Raw genomic sequence first — 22,130 nt, forward strand, 5'->3', positions numbered from 1 at the left:
CATAAAGGGCAGGCAGCCAAAGGCCTCAGGAAAAGGTAGGCTCATTTCCTTATAAATGATGTGGTTATGAGGGCCGGAGTTTCACATGTGGCTTTTTGCATAATCAAGTTATCAGGTAGTTAGCCCATTAGAGGGCTTATAAAGTCTCCAGCTGCTCTGACTCATGGCACGAAACATCTATGAGATGAGCCAGCAGGGATGAAGCTCCGACGATGAGCCTGCCTAGATGGTGTCAGGTGGGGATACTCTCTGGGGCTCATGTCACAAAAACCCTAGGTTTTAGAATCAGTCTGAATTCAAGTCTTAGCCTCACCTCTTGCCAGCTGTGTGACCTTGGGTGAGTAACTAACCCTCCCTGAGCCTTTATTTCTACATTAGGGCAATGGTGGTTTTGAGGTAGAAAATTGGCCTGGGCAAGTGCAGCTGGTTGCTCTGACAGATTCCCTAAGGAGGGCAGTACCTGGGTGTGGCCACCAATTTCTGGAATCTAATCCTCAGATTTCCCTCAGAAATTTAGAGGTTGGCACTTTGGCAACTAGACTCACTGTATCAGGGTCCTAGGGCCGCCATAACAAAGTGCCACAAACTGGGCAGCTTGAAACAACAGAAATTTATTGTCTCACAGTGCTGGAAGCTGGAAGTCCGAAATCAAGATGCCAGCAAGGTCATGCTCCAAGGCTCTAGGTGGTCCTCCTATGGCGGGGGGGGGGGGGGGGTTGCCATTGCTCCCTTTGGTACTAACTTTTCTGTGGAGGCCAGGGGCAGGGCACCATGATGCATTTGTCAGTCCTGATGATATATGGAAGGGTCGGGAGCCCTCACTGCAGGAAGAAAGGAAGGAACACTATAGAGCCTGAGTTAATTAAGGAGGATATTTGGACAGCCTCACATTCCTTCTTGTCCCCTTGAGATGGCCTGAGTCCTCAGCATCCTGGTGAGAACACCAGCAGTGAGTGGGAGCAGTATACTCTGGCAAATGCTGCCCCTTCTGGATCTCTTTCTCCCTCTTCTGGGGATTCACCCCTCTGCTCATGTCTCTACCACCTTAGGCTAGGGAAGGACAGGGTGCAGAGAATCCGGAGGCAGGGCTGGTGGGGACTGGTGGGAGGTGCCTCAGGACCAGAGTGCCTACCTGAAGGGGCTGCTTGGGGAGCTGGCTCAGTGGATGCCAGGCAAGTTGGGAGAGTGGGGCTCTGTCTTGATTCCCAAGAGTTAAGCCTCAGAACAAGTGGGGATTTGGAGTGGTCATAAGCTACCTACAAGCATGGTTAGATGGTATATAGGGTCACGTCCTTGGGCAAAGCTGTTGAGCCCTGAGCTGCCCACTTCCTATTCTCCTTTCTATGTGTAGTAGTCCAGGTTCTCCAGAGAAATAGACCAACTGAATATGCATAGAGAGAGGAAATGGAACAGGGGGAGTGGAAGGGGAAGGGATTGGTTCATGTGATTATGGAGGCTGATAAGGCCAAAATCTGAAGGGTGGGCCACTAGGCTGGAGACCCAGGGAAGAGATGACGTTACAGTGCCAGTCCAAAGGCCATCTGCTGGCAGAATTTCTTCTTGTTCAGGGAATTAACCTCCTTACTAAAATAACTTCACCAAGCAATAGGAATGGTAGCTTTTAGTCGCTGAGGACTTATCTTGTATCGGGGGCCTAGCGCTTACTTCCCAACACTTACTGTCAATTGAATCCTGCCCAGTGTTACAGCCAATGTTGATGACCCACTTGGATCTCCACACCCCCCCCCCCGCTCTGCCAATGACCCCTCCCGCAGCTGTTGCCAGGGGCGTGGCTAAAAGCTTACACCTGAGAATCTGAGACCCTCTCTGGAGGATGGCCTGTGGCTGATGGGATTGCTTTTTTCAAGAACTTTCTGGGAACTTACACCCTCCTCTCCCATTGCCACTGCCCCCATCCTCTAGGGATGGACAATGACTGATTGCCACAGGGGTATAAAAGCTGACCTGCTTACCTCAAGGGGAGACAGCGCTGGACCATTTACTCTCCAGAGCTCCCTATGGAATCAGGCAGAGGTTAGACACCAGTTGAGACCCCATTCTGGTTGAGTATCTTCTCCTTCTCCTACCTTGTCCTGCTTCCCTCCCTCCCTCCCTTTCTCTTGAGATCATTTCCTCAGTAAATCATGTGCCCAAGAATCCCCATCTCAGGTTCTGATTCTAGAGAGTGGGATCTAAGACACCTGTTAATGAGAAATTTACAGCCAGTTGTAGTTGATTTCAAAGTTGGTCCACTGAACCCCTGCATTGTCCATAGCTAGGGGTGGTAAACTGGCAGGTGTGAATGCATCCTTGAGGGACCCTGGTCTCAGCTGAGAAGAGGAGAAGAGTCCTAGCCTTTAGGAAGGTCTTGGTAACTTTGTCACACTCCCTTCCTTGCTTTCTTGTCCCTTGCTGCTGTCTTATTCCACGAAGCACGGCACCAGCAACAAGCTGCCCAATTAGGTACCTCCACAAGGGCAAGGAGGGGAAAGTTGAAGGCTAGGCTTGTAAGCGAAGAGACCATGGGTCCATGAGTCTCATGCCTAAGGCTTCTCAGAGCAGGGAGTCACAGCTTTCAAAAGCGGGAGACCAGATGTGCAGTAATAGGAATGTACTGGAAGTCCCGAGTTGCAACTTGGGAGAGGGTGTGAGCCAGACCCGGGTGGGCAGGCTGCCTGGTCAGCAGGCTCCGGGCCTAGGCTGTGGTCCGAGGCCCCGTTCACAGCCCCCTGCCTGTGGGAGTGCTGAGTCACCACCCTGGGAAGGTCTCGGCTGGATTTTTCCATAACTTAGAGGTTTGGAAGTGTTCCAGTCATGCCTGCTCTAGTTAGAATGTTGCCTTCAGATTTCCCAGGAGGCTTCCAGCCCTCTCTGAGAGTCAGCTGCTCAAGGACAGCATATAAGTGAGAACAAGCCGTCCCAGGTGGAGATGAGAGAGTCTGGACCCAAGAAGGCGGAGCCCGAGCCTGGCAGAGAAATTACTGAGGGTGGCTGTACAGTTGGGGAAGGGCTCCTCACTGGCCCCCAAAGAGCCTTCTACTCCACCTGGCTGGAGAAGACAACAAAGGATGGGGCACCCATTGTCTGAAGGCTTCTCTATCTCTCTCTTTTTTTTTTTTTAGAGAGAGAGAGAGCATGCATGCTCACGGAGAGTGGGGGAGGGACAGACGGAGAGGGAGAGAAAGAATCCCAAGCAGACTCCTCACTGATTGCACAGCCCGATTCGGGGCTTGATCTCACCACCCTGAGATCATAACCTGAGGCGAAATCAAGAGTTGGATGCTTCACTGCTTAACTGACTGAGCCACCCAGACGCCCCTGGACGGAAGGGTTCTCTTAATGAAAAGAGACATTGTTGGTCTGTTCTCTTTGGTTAAAGACCTTTATTACTGTCTCCTCTATGAAAGAATATAGTGTGGGGGTTTTGGTGGTCAGGTAGATCTGAATCTGAATTAAAAGCTCTATTCTATCCTTATAAATTCTGTGATGCTGGGAGGGTCCCTTAATGTTTCAGAGCCTCAGTTTCCTCATCCAGTAAATGGGCGGCCATGGTCAGCAGACAGGCTTGCTGTCTGGGATGGGGCAAGTCAGAGGAAGGAAGTAGACCATCAAGAGGCAGAGATAGCCTCGGTGGACTAAGAATGCAAGGGAAAAATTTATCCAGCTTTACCGTGAAGGAGATAATTTGCTTCCAGAGCCAGGGTGGTAGACATAAGGCTACCACTCACCCAATCCAGTGCTCAAGGCAGACATCACTAGGTATATCTGTGAACTGTAACCCTGGAGAGAGCCTCCAGGTAGCTTCTCTTATTTGATCAGAGGTGGCACTTGAGATAGAACCTATGGGTCATCCTTGCCCTAGGGTAGATAGCTTGATAGCCGTCACGTAGGAGTGCCTATGTGAGTATGTAAGAAGGAATTTAAAGGAGAGAAAATTTGTCTTTAAGGTATCTTCTAGCTGGAATGCCGGGGGATGGAGGTGGTTCTGACTGAGTAACCCAAAGGGTCTATTATTTTCAGGCAGCTTGAATTATGGGGTAGAGGTCAGGCTTGGTGTGGACCTCTCAGATGACCACTAGCTTGGCAGGACTGGTCTCATCAAAGACGGACTTTTAGGCTGCGCCACCCTCAGCAGCAGACCCTGAGACAAGGATCGTACAAATAGTACAAGAATGCCCGTAGCTTATTTGCAAAATGATCCCAGGACCACCCACGGGAGATTCAGGAAGGGAGATGGCGGGGCAGGGGTGGGGGGTGGGTGAAGGAAGCCAGTGCAAGGTGGATTTTGAAGTAGGTTGTCATTGTAGGTGACTAGAGCTGAATTCTGCTGAGGGAAGGCTGGGAGACAGTGCAGAGCACGCATCTGTGTTATGGCATCTGAGGGGCGAGGGAGCTGGGGTATTTATATATGCCAACTCCCACCAGTCATTAGTTGAAGGCTACTGGGGTAGGATGTTAACTCCCTGGTTACAGATGGACAGGATGGGGTCAAGCAATCAGAGAAAGCTCTCAGGCAAAGAAACAAAACAAAACAAAAAAACAACACAGGTATTGGCAGCCAGAAGTGGTAAGAGTGAAAAGCAGTTATCTGCTATTCATGAGGTCCTCAGATCCCCAGGAGCTTGAGCGAGGCTATGCACTGAAAATCAGATCAGCCTAACCTTTTCCAGCATGTAGTTCTCTTTAAAATGCCAGCCTCACCCTGCCCCACTCTGCTCCACCCCTAGGGGCATAGAATGCATTGTCCTTGGACTGAATGATCAGAACCCTAATGATTAAAATAGTAAATATTTATTTTACGTTTACCATGGACCAGGTGCTCTGGTAATTGCTTTATAAGAATGCTCTCATTTAATTTTCATGACAACCCTGTGAAACAGGTGCTATCACTTTTTAATTTAATTTAATTTTATGTTTTAGAGAGGAGTGGGGAGGGGCAAAGGGAGAGGAAGAGAGAAAATCCCAAGCAGACTCCACACCCAGTGCAGAGCCCAATGTGGAGCCCTGTGTGGGGCTCGATTTCACAACCCTGAGACCGTGACCTGAGCCAAAACCAAGAGTTGGACGCTTAACCGCCTGAGCCACCCAGCCGCCCCCAACAGAAGTTCAGAGAGGTTAAGTAGCTTGTCCAAGGTCACACAGACAGTGTCATAGACTGAATGGTTGTGTTCGTCCAAAATTCACATGTTGAAATGCTACCCCCCTATTCGTATCTCACCTAAGGGGCACTACCCCGTGACACCCCATGCTGTCCTCTCCGCCTGCCCAAACTCCGACCCACCCACCCAGGCTGCGCTCCACCTCACCATTTCCCAAAGCCTCGTCCAATTCCTGAGCCTGCACTAGACTCGCATAGGCTGTGAGACTGGGGTTTTGGACCAAAGTGAGCTAGATCTCGGGTGGGGAGCAGAGGGAGCCCAAACAATGTTCCTAGTAGTCTCTTCCAGAATCCAACACCCAAATAATGAGCGCAAGGGAGAAGATGCCAGACTTGATTCTCATTTTCGTGTACCCCATGCCCATAGCACCCTAGGCCCTTCTGTGTCTCCTATTTGGTGCCTATGACAAGGCCGATGCTGTGGGGCACTGGGGACACGTGCAAACTAACAAAGCCCTACCCTCGTGGAGCTGACATGCTGAAGACAGACGGACAGACAACAAACAGGTCAATCAGTAAACAGAATGTGTCAGACGGTGGTAAGTGCTCTAGAGAAAAACAGAGCTGGTAAAGTTGATAAGGCTGAAGGAAAGTAAAGCAGGGTGTCATGTGGACACTAGAGGAAGAGCTCTGCACTCAGGGGAACAGCCAGGGCAAAAGTCCAGAGGCAGGAGCATCCTTAGCGTATTAAAGGACGATGCACGTTGTGACTGAAGAGGAGAAAGGGAAGGGGGAGTGAGAAGAGAGAAGTAGCAGAGGGAGATCACGTAGGGCTTTGCAGACATCATAAGGACTGTGGCTTTTGTTTAGAGTGGGGTGGGGGCCGTGGGAGGGTTTCAAGCAAAGGCAGAACATGGTCTTGCTTAGCCTCTGCAGGGTTACTCTGCGGTGAGAATCACCCAGGGGTGGGGGGTCCGGGTGGGAGAGAGAAACAAGGAGGAAGCAGAGGAGAGGGTTTCTGCAGAGAGCCAGGTGACAGGTGATGGTGGTCCAGACTGGTTGGTAACCTTGGAGGAGATAAGTAGTCAGGTGTTTCGAAGGCACCTATGATGGGATTGCTGATGGCTTGGTTGAAGGATGTATGATTCTTTTTTTTCTTTTAAGGTTTATTTATTTACTTATATGAGAGAGAGAGCAAACTCAAGTGAGTGGGAGGAGGGGCAGAGGGAAAGAGAGGGGGAATTCTCAAGCAGACTCCCCACTGAGCAGGGAGCTTGACTCGGGGCTCCATGCCAGGACCCTGAGATCATGACCTGAGCCAAAATCAAGAGTCAGATGCCTAACCGACTGAGCCACCCAGGTGCCCCTGTATGATTCTTTTTATATGAAGTTCAAGAACAGGTTAAACTAAGCTAAAATCACAACAATCATTTCCCCTGGAGAGGATGTTGGGATTGGCCAGGAGAGGCAGAGGACCTTTCTGGGGTGATGGAAATGTTCTATATTTTGATCTGGGCGGTAGTTTCACAATATATAAACAGGTTTTTAAAATTTATTAAGTGGAATCCTTAAGGTGTATGCATTTTCCTGTGTGTAAATTAAACTTCAATTTAAAACAAGTGGCACAATGAAAAGCAAATGACCTTTGAAGTGGGGGTCTATTTGGAATACCCAGCTCCTTATAACGGATCCTAAAAGGATGGAGTGGTGTGGGGGTACTTATCACCTTCGTTCGTTTGCACAATATCGAATCCCCCCCCGCCCCTTACACTTGGGGCACCCAACACTGTGGACTTGCTTTCTCCAGCAACGAAGAGTGCAGGTCCAGAACCGCGCTCAGCCTCTCTGGAAGGCTTGCCAGAGCGCTGAGTCTGAGATGAGGCCACAGAAAGCAGAGAGTGCCGAGAACACGGCCACGGTCAGAGGTGCCAGGAGCGGCAGGGCCCGGCTGCATTCCTCCAGTGGTCAGTCCTTCTGATCAATCCCATAAGTCACCCTGTAATCTTCTAATAAATCCCTCTTCTGCTTAGGCCACTTAGAGCCATTTTTGTGGTTTGAGACCAAGCGCCCCGCCTGGTAAATGCTGTGTGGAAAGAGCCCAGGGCTGAGTCAGAGAGACCTGGACGGTGTCCTAAGTCGCTCTGGTTCATCAGGTCCTGCCACACTGGTGGTCAGACAGCCAGAGGGAGCTTATCCCATGACCAGCCCAATGCATGAGGGAAAGCCAGAGGGCAGGGAGAGCCCCCTGCAAGGGTGGGGAGGGCTGCTGAGGGCAGCTGCAGGGCAAGTCGGCCCAGCCAGGGAGTCCAGGTTCAGCTCTGTAGGTACAGACGTAGGTACTGGACTTAGGGGCCTGACCCAACCCACCCTTACTATCTAGACTGAACACTAGGCTGGAGCAGCTTTCAAGGAAGGAGGGCGGAATGTCTGCCTGCGGAATGTCTCCTGGGGCGAAACAGAGCCTGGGCCTCAGCGAGAGAAGGAGACCGAACCCAAGATGTGAAATGTGCCTTGGAGCTGACAGGAGCATGTGTGTGTGCGCGCGCACACCAGCCTCCTCACACACCAGCCTCCTCACAGAGGGGTCTCCCTGCTTAGTTCCTCAAAGTGGAGCGCAGGAGAAATGCAGGCCCACTGCCCTGCTTACGGCCACGGCCGACGTTGCTAATTCAGCACCAAATTCAGCATAACCATTCGCGGAGCTGGGATGTCGGCAGGTGGTCGCTGGAGAAAGACCTGTGTGGCTTGGAGCCCCGCACGGGAAGGCACTGGAGGCCTGGGAGATGGCAGTGTGCATGTGCATTCGAGCCCCGTGGTCCCTGCTACCTCCAGGCCAGGAGACCTTGTCAAGTCCTCTGACGTTTCTGGGGCTTGGTGCCCCAAACCGAGGCCCAGTACGTGGAAGCATTTTGTAAACTCTTCCGGGCTGTTCACTTCTGAGTGGTTTTATGGCTTGGTTTTGTTTTTTCATTTGAGGGACATTAGCCACTTGGGGATGGTGGCCATGAGGGACCTAGGGAGGACCTAGGAAGGGACATGAAGGGAGAAGATGAGGACTTGGGGTTCTGTTTGAAGGGAAGGGCTGCCTAGGATGTAGGAGGAGTAGAAGGATCCAGAAAGAGAGAGGGCTTGGCCTTCTAGAGCCCCCCCCAGCTTGGGACAGCCGTGGTGCAGGGCATTCATTCACTCACAGCAGCTCCGCGTTCCCTCAGATGTTGGGCTCAGAGAGTTGGAGTCAGCGGGGATGAGTGGGGTGGGAGAGGTTAGTCTCCCTGCCTAGCCTTCCAATGGCTGACTCCTGGGTGGTCTGGACCTACGTCAACACAGCTCCCCACTCTCTCTTCGTCCTCCTCCCTGCTGCTCTGAAAAGTCCAGTGGCGTCACTGCTTCCAGATGTGGCCTCCAGATGTGTCTTGGAGCGGGTCAGGCCGATCCGGGATGCAGAGGCAGCCACTGCGCTCCTGCCTTTTCCTCCTCCCTCCTTCTCCACTGGGGCCTGCCCAGTGTGCTCCCTCCCCTGCCTTCCTTTTACCACCGGGTCAGAGTACCAGAGATCTAGAGGCACGGGTGGATGGATAAATAAATACCAGTTGTGAATAAACCTGAGCCAGACAGATGCATCTTTATTCATGTTGGAAAGAGCTTATAACTGGGGGGAGTGGAGAACTCTCAGATATTTCTGTTCTGAGCAGTCCCAGTGGCTCCAGGAGGAGGAAGTGAGCTGTCTCCTTGGCTGGGGACCTGCCAGGGCACTGGGCTCCGGGCCAGCCAAGGCCTGAGAGAAGCTGCTGAAAACCTCCCCAGTAATGGGAACAGCCTGGCCCCTTGTGTCTCACTGGGACGGAGCCCCAGTTAGGGGGGAAAGGCAGCTGTTTTATTAATGGCAGGCCATGTAAACCAGGTGGTGCTGCTGGGAGCGAGTTCTCTGGTTGCCTGGACCAACGGGTATCCAAGTGTGCCGTGCGTGAATTTCCCAGGGCTCGCGTTCAAATGCAGATTCTGACTCAGTCCATCTGGGATGGGGCCTGGGATCTCTTATTTCTAACTCGCTCTCAGGTGATTCCTATGCTTGCTGGTCTGTGGGCCACATTTTGAGTAGCAAGGCACTGGACCGGACATCTAAAACATGTCAATACTTTTTGACACTTCTCTGTTTTTTCCTGCAGGCTTCTTTCCTCGATCTTTCTTTCTTTCTTCCTTCCTTCCTTTCTTTCTTTCTTTCTTTCTTTCTTCCTTTCTTCCTTTCTTTCTTCCTTCCTTTCTTTCTTTCTTTTTTCTTTCTTCCTTTCTTTCTTCCTTTCTTCTTTTCTTTCTTTCTTTCTTTCCTCTTTCTTTTAATTAAAAAATATCAAAGACTGAAAAATCTCCTATCCCTGCCCCCCCGCAATGCCATGATCCCTTCCCATGGCCAACCAGTGCTGTTGGCTTTCGTGTATATCCCTTCCAAGATATTTTATGAATATACAAATAACTCTGTATATTCTCCTCTCCCTCCCTGCCCTGTCCTGGGTATTACCTGATATGGTACTGTTTTGTATTTTGCTTTTTTTCACTTAACAACATGCCTTAGACGTGACTCCAGTTCTTTCTTTCTCTTTTGAAGTTGTGCACTTTCATTAGATACCATAACTACTGAGCACATCTCTTGTCGATGGACACTCAGTTGTGTCCAGTCTTTTGCCCTTTCGGACAGCAGTGCAATGGACACCTTGGAATCCTGTCACTTCCTGCAGGTGCTAGTCTATCAGGAAGACAGAGGCCTGCAAGTGGAAACACAGGGTCAAAGTCTACATGTTTTTGTAATTTTGATGAATATTGTCAAATTGGCCTCCCCACAGAGGCTGTGCTAACAAGGGGAGAGAGGGCCTGTTGCCCTTCTTCTCCCAATGCCAGGTGTGAATAAATTCCTCATCTTTGCCAAGTGGAGATGGAAAACATGGTAACTGTTCTTTTTGAAACTCTCTCCTTCTGGGGTCACCTGGCTGGTTCAGTCTGTGGAGCATTCGACTCTTGATCTCAGGGTCGTGAGTTTGAGCCCCATGTTGGGTGTAGAGATTACTTAAAAAAATTAAATCTTTAAAAAAAAAAAAAGAAAGGAACTCTCTCCTCCTTTAGCCTCCATGGCTCTCTTCAACTATTTATTTATCAGTGAGTCACTGCATCGATCGTTTCTGGGGAAGCCACCTAATCAGGTGCTGGGGACCCACAGAAAACTCCAGACTAATCTCTGTGTTCTCCTCTGGTAGAGGAAGACGAACCAGTAGATGGTCAATAATTCCTGATGAGCACAAAGAGTGCTGGGAGAAGGGGGTGAATTCTCCAGACAGCACTTCTCAAACTTCAATAGTGATTGTTGCATCAACCTGAGGATCTTATTTAAAGGCAAATTCTCATTCAGTGGGTCTAGGGTGGAGGCCAGGATTCTGGAGTTCTAACAAGCTCCTAGGCGAAGCTGGGCTGTTGGGCCCCAGGTGACATTTTAAGTAGCAAGGACTGACCTGAAACAAGGTTGGCAAATTTTTCTGTAAAGGACGAGATAGTAAATCTTTTCAGCCTTGTGGGCCACATGGTGTCTGTTGCAGTTCTTCAACTTTGCCTTTGAAAACAGCCTTGGACAACACGTCAATGAGTGGGTGTAGCTGTGTCCCAGTAAAAATTTATTTACAAAATAGGCAGTGGGCCGGGTTTGGGCAGCAGGCCAGGGTTTGCTGCCCCTTGCCCTAGAACATCAGAGGCATTTAAGGCCTGCTTGTTGCAGTGATGAGTAAAGGGTGCTATTTGAGCAGTAGCCGGGGACTATGCTTGTCTAGGGGTCAGTGGTGCCTGGAGGAATGGCATCTTAGTCAGAGTCCTACCAGGAAAACAGAAACCAGGGTTTAATAGAGGTAATTAAATGCAGGGAATTGGTTACATAGGTAATGGAAGAGCTGAGAAGTCATCCAGGGGCAGCCCAGAGATTAGCAACAGCAGGAAGCTGCTACCACCCTGGGGAAGAGGAGGAAGAAGGAGGTGGTGTTACTGGGACTCAAATTACCCAGTGGCAGTGGGAACCGTGGTGGGTATCCCCACTGGGAGCAGGAACCATAGACGAGGTCCCACTGTGGTTGGAGACCCTGGAATATCCCGGCTTCTTCCTTTTTCTTGCCCTCCCATCTCCCACCCACTGGCCAAACCAGCTGTGATCCAACCTCTACAGGAACCTGTATAGGCCAGCCCCCATCCTGCAGAGCTAAGCAGGGGAAGCTGAGGCCAACAGGTCGATGCCTGGTCATAGGGACACTTAGAATGAGACCTGACGTGTAGTTAGTTGACCCTGCACAGGAGGGAGGAAGGATGGATATTTCAGGCACAGAGAGCAGGCCTAGGGTGTGTAGGGGTGAGTGTGTGGGAGGAGGTCAGCAGGGAGGCCACTCCCTTAAGCCGGCTGAGATTTTATGATTTAGAACAGGGTTTGGCAAACATCTTTGTCACATAGTTTTCTTTGTTTTGTTTCAAAACAAAATGTAAAAACGTAAAAACCATTCTTAGCTCACAGGCCACAGACAGCGTTTGGCCCATGGTGGTTCGCTGGCCTGTTTTAGAAAGATCTACTTTAGAAGGATGGATGGGGGTGGATAGGAAGCTGAGAGCAGACTGAGAGGTGGGAAAGGGGGTGGCTGAAGATGCCAGGCAGGAAATGGTAGCCGCCCACCTGGGGCCATCATGGTGGAGAGAAGGGATGAGGTAGAGATTGGGAAAGGACAGGACGTAGAATGAAGTTCTGGGCCAGGCCTGGAGGTGTTTGCAAACTGACACATTGCTTAGCTTGGAACTCCTGGCTCCCTTGCTTCAGGGAGCTAGAAGGACACCTGTCATCCCAGCAGTGCACTTCCCTACCCAACCCCCCAGCTCCTCCCCGGTCCTCTGTTTAAGAGGAGTGAGTCGTGCTGCCTCTGAGTAAGCTGGGAGTCAGGGCTACCCAGCTGATGGTGACTCACTGACTGCTCTTTCTAGAGCATTGGTACTGAGCATCTGCTGTCTGCAGTTTCAGGACTTGGTGGCCATTCCAGGATGACCATGGGTGAGACCTCTCTGTGGCCTTTGGGTCCAGAGTAGAGCTGGGAAAGCCCTTGCGCAGTTGTGGGTCCAGACACCTGCTGGTAGTCCCTGCCTTGATCTTGGTCATAGGCTAATTGTGGCACAGACAGGGCTGGAAGGATGTCTTAGTTTGGGGTCCCCAGAAGGGAGAGACAAAGATTTGAGTGCAGGTAGTTCAATGCTCCGTGGGGGAGTGGGGAGGTGAGATGGGGTGGCGTGGGGTGGGAAGCAATCCATACAGGGCATATGATGGAGGCAGTTCCACTGTGGGCAGCTGGCACTTAGTCCTGTTGGAGAACTCTGGACTCAGAGTAGAACACGTGCCCCACAGTTATCCTGTCTGAGGGGTGAGGCAGCCGGCGGTATTTATCCATCAATTCCTGTGAGTGACAGATGGAGGGCTCTCCAAGGCATGCAAATTTCCTGGCACTTGCAGTCTGCTCCCTGGCTTTCTGCAGCTCAGGAAAGAAGGTTCTCAGGTGTAGACATGCAGTACAAAGACCTGGAGCTTTCTGATGTGGTAAGGCCCCAAGGAGATGAGCAGTGTGCCTATAGAAATACACTACAGATAATTATCCTCTGTTTTTTTTTGTTTTTTTTTTTTATCCTCTGTTTTTGATGGTTGGGGGAGCTGAGAAGCAAAGTGACAGCCCAAATCACACAGCAGCCTTTTGACAGTTGGGGGGCCAGAGCTCAGAGCATGTGGGTCCAGCACCTGCCATCATGGGTCTCCTGGGCATGAAAGGCCCTGCCCTTAGTGTCTTATAGGCTAACTCCAGTTGCCCCACCTGCCCGCCTGCTATATTCTCTCCCCTGAATATTCCCCACTTCCTTAGTCTACCCAGAGCCCAGAGCCATATCTGGGGAAAAGAGGGAGTTGTAGGATATGTACATGTGGCAAGACCTTGGCTTCCTTACCAAGTGCCTATATGGGGCTTCCAGAGCTGGGAAGAAGGTAAGCAGAAGACAGAATGGGGCCAGGAGTTGGGAGGTGGCCAACTGGTCAAGCTGTGGGGGCAGGGTATGCTGAGCAGAGGCAGAGACAGAATGGGATGGAATCAGTGTGGAGGGCTCTCAAGGGGGCTATGAAGTAGGCTGGGCAGGTCTGAGCCCCCTACCCCTTGTCCTGGTTATTTGGGACCTGGGACCCGTTGCGTAGCAGGGAGCAGACGTCCCAGGCCTCAGCACTGAAGTCTGTGTGTGTTCAGAATTGAGCATGAGCCAACCACTTGGTCATCTGTTCATTTGAGGATCACGTATGGAGGCTCAGTATATCCTAGTCATTGTGCCAACCACTTGGGGGAAACATGGAGAAATCAGGCTACTGGCTATTCTCAGAACATGTTGTATCCTGTAGGGGGAGTAGATCAGCTTTCTTTCACCTGAATTCTCCATTCTCCATTGAGTCCTGAGTTGGATGGTGAAAGACAGCACAGCCCTCAGGGATCCCTTAGCCTGAGGGGGGAGACAAACTTTCAAATCCAGATGTGGAGTCACTCCTTGCTCAGGGAGGCTTAGAAATAGTTTTTTTCCTGAAGTCTTTGATACCCAACAAGGGGTAGGGATTACTGGAAGCTCCACCTGAGTGGCCCAGCAGAACCCCCAAGAAATCCCATGCTATTCCTAAACCTAGCCTGTGACCAGTGATTGTCAAGATGGCTGTACCCTTTCCCTCCTTATGCCCTCACCCTTTGCAGTGTGGCCTTGCAGCTTCTCCCATCAGGAATCTCTTCTTCATCCCTTGAATTTGGGCTGGAGTATTAGAGTTCTCTAGAGAAACAGAACCAACAGGATCTATTGATCAATTGATCTATTGATCTATCGATTAGTTGATCTAGATCTAGATAGAATCATCTAAAATTAGATAATTAATCTAAAGTTAGCCATCAGGGTTGGCCTGTCCCTTGCTTTGGGCCCTAGAATGTGGTGAAAGTGACGGCCTTGCTCAATTCCACTCACTTTCTTGGAATTCTGCCCAGTCACCATGTGAACAATTGGGCTGACCACTGGAGGATGAGAGACCATGTGGAACAGAGATCATTATGTCAACTGATGCCAGGTCTCACTCAACCTGGCAGCTGACTGCATATATTCAAGGGAGCTCAGCCAAGATAAAGTTGCCCAGCAGAGCCCAGACCAAATTGCTGACCCACAGAACTGTGAGATACATAAAGAGTTGTTGTTTTGCCACTTTGTTTTTGGAGTGGTTTGTTACACAGCAAAAAACTAACCGATACACAGTCCAACATCTGCGGTACCCTATCAGCCTGCCATCTTGACTGATGGAGAAGACACAGGCAAACAGAGGGCCTGTTTCAGGTTATAATAAGGCACTGTGGGTGTCTCTATCCATTGGGGGCATGCATGTAGACATTCTTCCACCCTGATATTTAAATATAGCTCTGCCCAAGCACACCCCCCCTGGGCAGGCTCCCACAATAATATGCCAGAGCAGAGGGAGGGGTGGTAACTGGCAGCTGGCAGCCAAGAAAGTCACGCTGGGGGTTGAGGGAGACCCAGGGCTGGTCTCTGCCCTGAAGCTCCTCCCAGCCTACGTGTCCTCCTGACGCATCATAGGATCAAGCACAGGAAAAGGCTTGGAACCAAACCTGGGCCAAGTTCTGCTTCTGTTGCTCGGCAAGTGTGTGTCCTGGGGCAAGCTGCCTTACCATTCAGAGCCTCAGGTTCTCCAAGGGCAGAGGGAGGTTTTGAGGGGCCCAAAGCTCATAGCAGTTGGGACCTTGTTTTAAGCAGAAGGATACAAGACTATGATGATAAAATTGCAGGAAGGGGCCCAGGCAAGCGAGCTTAAACTTCACGAGCTTTGCAGTAAATTCCTTCTGGCTTCCTCACTAGTAAAATAAGAAAGTTAATACTAGCCATTGAACAGGATTGTTTTGAAGGTCAAACGAATACACTATATATTCATAGATCATATATTCATATTATAGTGGGTGTCCTAGTGGGTGGGATCCAGCAGGAAGGCAGCTTTGCACGGGGGAAATGGCTCATGTGGCAGCTGGTGGGTGGGCTAGCAGAGGAGAGATGCATGGGGAGGAGGAGTGGAGTGAGAGGGATGTGGTATCTCTACTCCCATGTGCCCCACGAACTTCCCCGAGGCTTGCAGAGAGGGAATACAGCAGATGCAGGAGCTCATTTCATGAGGGTCTTGGGGAGATCCTGGGCCCTAAGTAAGGTTATAGCAGATTTCTGGACACAAAGTTTTCTTCTCTGGCATAAGAGGCTGAAATGGGGATTCTTTTTTTTTTTTTTTAAAGATTTTATTTTATTTATTTGACAGAGAGAGAGAGAGACAGCTAGAGAGGGAACACAAGCAGGGGGAGTGGGAGAGGGAGAAGCAGGCTCCTGGCCGAGCAGGGAGCCCGATGTGGGGCTCGATCCCAGGACCCTGGGATCATGACCTGAGCCGAAGGCAGACGCTTAACGACTGAGCCACCCAGGCGCCCCTGAAATGGGGATTCTTGAGCAAGTGATTTATTGAGGGCATGCTCTCAGAGAAGCATAAAAAAGAGAAGGGCAGCAGGCCAGGACAGGGGAAGATGCTCAGCAAGGATGGGGTCTCAGCTGGCATCTAGCCTCCCCCTGATCCCACAGGGAGCTCTGGGGTGTGAAAGGACCAGAGAGTTGTCCCTCCTCGAAGTAAGCAGGGCAGGCTTTTGTCAATCCGTTGTTGGAAGGAAGGTGGGGAGTATAGTTTTCTGAGGTTACCCATTAGCCAAGGGCAATTCTCAGGAGAAGGGGGCAGCCTTGTAGCAGCTGGTGGATGAGTACAGTGGCCTGGGAAAGGGGATCTGCTCAGGGCACCAACAGAATGTACTGCAGGGATCCTCTCCACATTTCAGCACTTCTCATGGCATGGGATTGGCAACTTGGGGAGTGCAAGGGGATGAGTGGATGGAATTTAAGAGGGACCAGAGTGCTGATCTTTAGGGCACTCTGCCCAGGGCAATGGTGAAGTGTTGCCCCTCAGTGGCTTCTAAGGACTTAGCTTTCTAGGAGGGGTCACTGTGCTAAGTTCATCTGGAATGGCCAGGACTTTCAGAAATAACTGGGCAAGTTGAGGAGCCCTGAAACCCCTGTGGTCTGCAGATGGGGGTGAAAGCCCACAGATGTATATTTTTCCTGTTGATGCAAGCTCATTTGTGTCCTGTGTTGATCAGGCCTGTAGGAACTCTGGGCACATATGGGAAAGGGCTTTGGCAACTCTGAAGTACAGGATGATCTCCAAGGCCATGCATATGATCAGATGGTAGGTGGTTTCCAACCCTGTGGAAGGACAGGAGATTCACTCCAATTTTGGCAGTGGTGCGTTGGCTGGTTCCTAAACAAGAGGAGCTGGGGAGGAAGGTATGGTGGTTTGGTGCAACTGGGGTCCTGCACCTGGTCATGTCCTGTAATCAAAGGCAATGTTATTTGTCTTTGGTGAGATGGGTCTTAGAGAAGAGCAACTGGATTGGCATGTGGTGTAGGCTGGAGTATAAAATAGGACAGCCACTTTGGAAAACTGGCAGCTTTTTATGCAGTTAAACATACATCGTAGGACCTAGCAATTCTAGTTGTATTTACCCTGGAGAAATGAAAACATACCCTATTAGGTATTTGCTGCTCTGTATTAAATTATGCCCCAGCTTAGCAGTTTAAAAGAACAAAAAACACTTATCTTCCCAGTGTCTGCGGATCGGGAATCCAGGAGCAGCTTAGCTGGGTGGTTCTGGCTGGAGGTCTTTCATAAAGTTATAGCCAATTCGGTGGCCAGCCAACAGGAAGGTTTGCTGGAGCTGGAAGATCTGTTCCTAAGATACGGTTCTCTTGTACACCTGGCAGGTTAGTGTTGTTAGTGAGAGGCTTCAGTTCTTCGCCACATGGGCCTCCCTGTAGGGCTGCTTGAGTGTCCTTAGGACACTTCCCCCAGAACAAGTGATCCAAGTGAGCCTAAGCCGCAATGCCTTTGATGACCTAGCTTTGGAATACACATACTGACACTTCAGTATATCCTGCCAACTACTTGTCCACTCTGTTCAGTGTTGCAGGGTTCTGCATGAGGTCATGATCAGTAGGAAGGGAGGGGCATTTTGGAGGCTGGTGACCTTGGGGGTTAATGCAGTCACGCCTCCTCTGTTCTACACAGAGCAATGCATGCACAGCTTTGGCATCTTGAGATTAATGCAGTGAGTCTTGAGTATCCCTGGGGGGATCTGTGTGGGGGCTTCATGCCCAGTGGAGCTGTAACAGCAGTAACAGAAGAAGAAGAAGAGGGAGAAGGAGAAGGAGAAGGAGGAGAAGGAGATGGAACAGACTACAGTGCTCTGCAAGAGGCTGTGCAGAGGGCCCATGGCCTGGCCAGAATGTATGGGTTCTTGAGTAAACACAGCCTTGACCCACGAGCCAGCCGTGGTGTGCAGTGTGGCTTGGTGTGGGTTAATTGGGCCCAGTGGGAGGGACTGGAGGAGTCACATGGTCTCTACTTTTATATACCCTGAAACAAGGGTCCAGGACCCCCAAGGCAGCCTCTCAGCTGGTGTGTCAAGTTCAAGCAAAGTGGATATAGAAGCCCTTTGATGAAGAGGGGTTTTCAAGCCCAAGGGCTTATTTTTTTCTCATCCTGGAGTCTCCTTGGCGGGACAGGGAGTCCGTGAGGGGTCTGCTCTGTGCCATGAAGCCAAGGCAGCGACAGTCTCCAGCCTATGGTCCCATGACACCTCTCCTACTTTCCAGGACAGGAAGCAGGACTTACCCTCCACCTGTTAAAGACCTTTCTCATCTGGCCTTGTGCTTTATGAATAGGTCACTTCAACTGAGTTGCCGGGAGTTCTGATTGGTGGGCTCCTCCCCAGGAGCCGAGTCCTCAACTGAGTATATAGGTCCTTAGACCCCAATCCTTCTCCACCTACCCCACCAGCTCGGTTTCCCGTCCAGGAGCCTGGGGGTGGGGTGTGGTTGTGGCCCCTCCCCATTACATGGGTTGTGTTAGAGGTTGGAGGTAGGAGAACAAGACATAGCCTCCAGTTCTTGAGGGCAGCCTGTGTTCTCATAATGGATTTTGGAGCCTCAATAATGGATTTCGAATGAATACAGAAACTTAGGGACCCCGCAAACAAGTGACTTCTTTTTCATCACCAAAGCCCACATGACCTAGGGGTATGCATGAAGGGATGAGAATGGAATGGGAAAGAGAGGCACTGGCCCTTTAAAGGGAATCCAGGGTTTGTAGAGCAGTGTAAATTAACATGCAAATGGTCTGCAAAAGCAGACTTGGGACCTGGGGCAGTGGACTTGGATGAACCAAAGGGTTCTCATGCCAGTTTGCCCAGCCCTGAATGGTGGTTCCCTGCTGGATGTGAGAAGAAGCACTACAGCTCCAGAATTTCTATAAAGGAGGCCCTGGGGTGGGGGGTGCAATCTGGCTGGGGAAGTTGGGAGGCTCTAGAGAGTCACTGAACTAACCTGGGAGCCACATACTTTTTTTTACTGATTGTACATTTATTAGAGGGTGGCTTTGATTCTCAGTTTCAGTCTCTAATCTGTTAATGTGACAGCAGGAATCAATGCCACTTTATTTATTTTTATTTTATTTTTTTAGATTTTATTTATTTATTTGACAGAGAGAGACACAGCGAGAGAGGAAACCCAAGCAGGGGGAGGGGGAGAGCGAGAAGCAGGCTTCCCGCAGGGAGCCTGATGCGGGGCTCGATCCCAGGACCTGGGACCATGACCTGAGCCGAAGGCGGACGCTTAACGACTGAGCCACCCAGGTGCCCCTCAATGCCACTTTAATAACTCCTGTACCCAGTTCTTGGGCTACCTCTTTCCAACTTGATGGTCTATTTTGGAATTTTGTAAACCACTCCTCCCTCCATGTTCCTTTACCACCTGGATTCAGCCATTCTTTTCATGACTGATGGAATTCGACATTCTTTTCATGTACTTGCCTGGTGCTAAGGTTATTCCAGTGACCTATGCAGACCCCTTCCTGGAGCTCTGGACTCAAGTAGCACAGTGTTTCCTAAACAACTCTCCCTGGATGTCTGTCTCCCAGGGACCTCAAGCTGCGCACATTTGAGATAGGACTCAGAGTCCTCCAAAATCCAGTTCTTGGGAGTATTCCACACCCCACTCCATGTCCTGGTAAAATGGCAGCCCTATCCAACTAGTGTACAAGCCAGAAGGCTGAGGTCAGCCTGGACACCTCTCTTACTCTCATGCCTTCCTCCTTTCCCACCCCTCCCCCATGCAGTCTCTTAAGTCCTGAGTCCGCTTCTCTGATACCTTTACCATTTCAATGGCTCTTAGCTGGTCTCCCCCACACCCTCTCTTACTACCCTCCTACCTTACTGCCAAACTCCTTCAATTTTCACTCAGATGTCTGAATTATTCATGTCCCCACTCTAATGCAATAATCTATCTGAGGGATACTTGGAAAGTTGCCGCCCTTCTCTGAGCCTTAGTTCTGCACTGGTCAAAGAAGGCTTGCCAAGGACCAGAACAGATCAGTTTCTGGGGTGTCATGGCTCTGAGAGGCTGGCTGCCTTCTGGACAGAGAGTAACCCCATGGTGAGGTGAAGGGCCCCCCAGGGTCCAGGAAATGCTTTGTAAGCAGTCCTTGGAGGCTTCACTTTCCAGGTCTTTACAGCCTGCCTGCCACTTTCTGCCACCAAGAGGGAAGAAGTGTAAGCCACAGCTGAAACTCTTATGTCTGTTCTGTTCCTCTCCCCCTCTCCCACATCCCAAAAATATGGGCTTGCTTCTCTCCCGTTCCAGAACTTCAAAGCTAACACAGTCTAACCCAGGCTGTCATCATTGCAAACTATCATATATTGATTTAAAAAAAAAACACCCTTTTTATTTTGAAATTATTATAGATTCACAGAGAGTTACAAAGGTTGTAGAGAATGGTCTCATGTGCCCTGTACCCCTCATCCTGCTCCCCCCAATGGTTACATCTGACCTAACTATAGTACGGTATCAAAACTGGAAAATGGACATCGATATGATGTATGTATAGTTCTGTATTATGTTGTTACTTGTATAGATTCGCATAACCACCACCCAGGTCAAGATACAGAACTATGGTTTCACCACAGAGGTCTCCCTTCCGCTACTCCTTTGTAGTCACATTTGCTCCTCTCCCTACCGTCCCTCATCCCTGGCAACCACTGATGTGTCCTCTATCTCTATATTTTTGTCATTTTGAGAATGTTATGCGAGTGGAAGTATATAGTATGTGATCTTTTGCATTCCCCACCCCCATGTCCCAGAGATCCATCCAGGTTGTTGAATCGTTTCATTTTCTGAGTAGTGAATGTACCAGTTTGTTTAACCATTCACTTGTAGGATGTTTTGGTTGTTTCCAGTTTTTGCTACTATAATTAAAACTGCAATGAACAACTTTTGACAGGCTTTTGTGTGGATATAACTCTTTATTTTTCTGGGACAAATGTCCAGGAGTACCGTTGCTGGGTTGTACGGTAAGTGTATCCTTCATTTTTTAAAGAAATTGTCAAGCTATTTTCTGGAGTGGCTTTATAATTTTCCATTCCCACCAGCAATGTATGAGAGATCCTGATTCTCTGCGTCCTCCCAAGTGTTTGGTATTGTCACTATTTTTTTTTTTTTAAATTTTAGCTGTTCTTTTTTTTTTTTTTTAAGATTTTATTTATTTATTTGACAGAGAGAGACACAGCGAGAGAGCGAACACAGCAGGGAGAAGCAGGCTTCCCATGGAGCAGGGAGCCCGATGCGGAGCTTGATCCCAGGACCCTGAGATCATGACCTGAGCCGAAGGCAGACGCTTAACGACTGAGCCACCCAGGCGCCCCTAATTTTAGCTGTTCTAATAGGTGTGTGGTGATATCTCATACGGTCTTAATTTGTACTTCCCTAAGGGCTAATGATGTTAAGCATATTTCCATGGGCTTATTTACCATAAAGTATCTCTTCTTTGGTGAAACATCTCTTCATGTCTTTTGCTCATTAAAAAAAAAAAGATTTTATTTATTTATTTGAGAGAGAGCGAGCACACATGAGTGGGGGGAGGAAGGAGGCGGAGGGAGCGGGAGAGAGAATCTCGAGCAGACTCTGTATTGAGTGTGGAGCCCGATGGGGGCTGGATCTCATGACCCTGAGATCATGACCTGAGCCAAAACCAAAAGTCGGTCGTTTAACCAACTGAGCCACTCAGGCGCCCTTTTTGCCCATTTTCTAATTGGACTGTTTTATTTTCTTAACTCTTAAGTTCTGAGAGTTCCTTACATATTCTGATATGCATTCTCTGGTCAGGGGAGGGGCAGAGGGAGAAGGAGAGCAAGAGAATCCTCAAGCAAACTCCCCACTCAGTGTGGAGCCAGAGGCAGGGCTCGATCCCAGGAGCCGGAGATCATGACCTGAGCTGACATCAAGAGTCAGACGCTTAACGGATGGAGCCACGCAGGTGTCCTTATACCACATTTTCTTTGTCCATTCTTCTGTAGATAGACATGTTGTTTCCATATCTTGGCTATTGTAAGCAATGCTCCAATGAGCACAGGAGTGCACGTATCTCTTGAGATACTGATTTCACTTCCTTTGGATACATACCCAGAAGTGAGATTTCCAGGTCATACAGTGGTTTTATATTTAACTTTTTGAGGAACCGCCGTACTATTTTCCATGGTGGCTGTACTAATTTACATTTCTACCAACAGTGCACAATGGTTCCCTTTTCTCCACACCCTGGTCCATGCTTGTTATTTCAGGTCTTTTTTTGGATTTTTTTTTTTTTTAAGATTTTATTTATTTAAGAGAGAGAGAGCATGAGAAGGGGGAGGGTCAGAGGGAGAAGCAGACTCCCCGCCGAGCAGGGAGCCCGATGCGGGACTCGATCCCGGGTCTCCAGGATCATGACCTGAGCCGAAGGCAGTCGCTTAACCAACTGAGCCACCCAGGCGCCCTCAGGTCT

The sequence above is a fragment of the Leptonychotes weddellii genome, chromosome 10, assembly GCF_054177405.1.
Source record: "Leptonychotes weddellii isolate Sample4059 chromosome 10, ASM5417740v2, whole genome shotgun sequence".
In the NCBI taxonomy this organism is placed as follows: domain Eukaryota; kingdom Metazoa; phylum Chordata; class Mammalia; order Carnivora; family Phocidae; genus Leptonychotes; species Leptonychotes weddellii.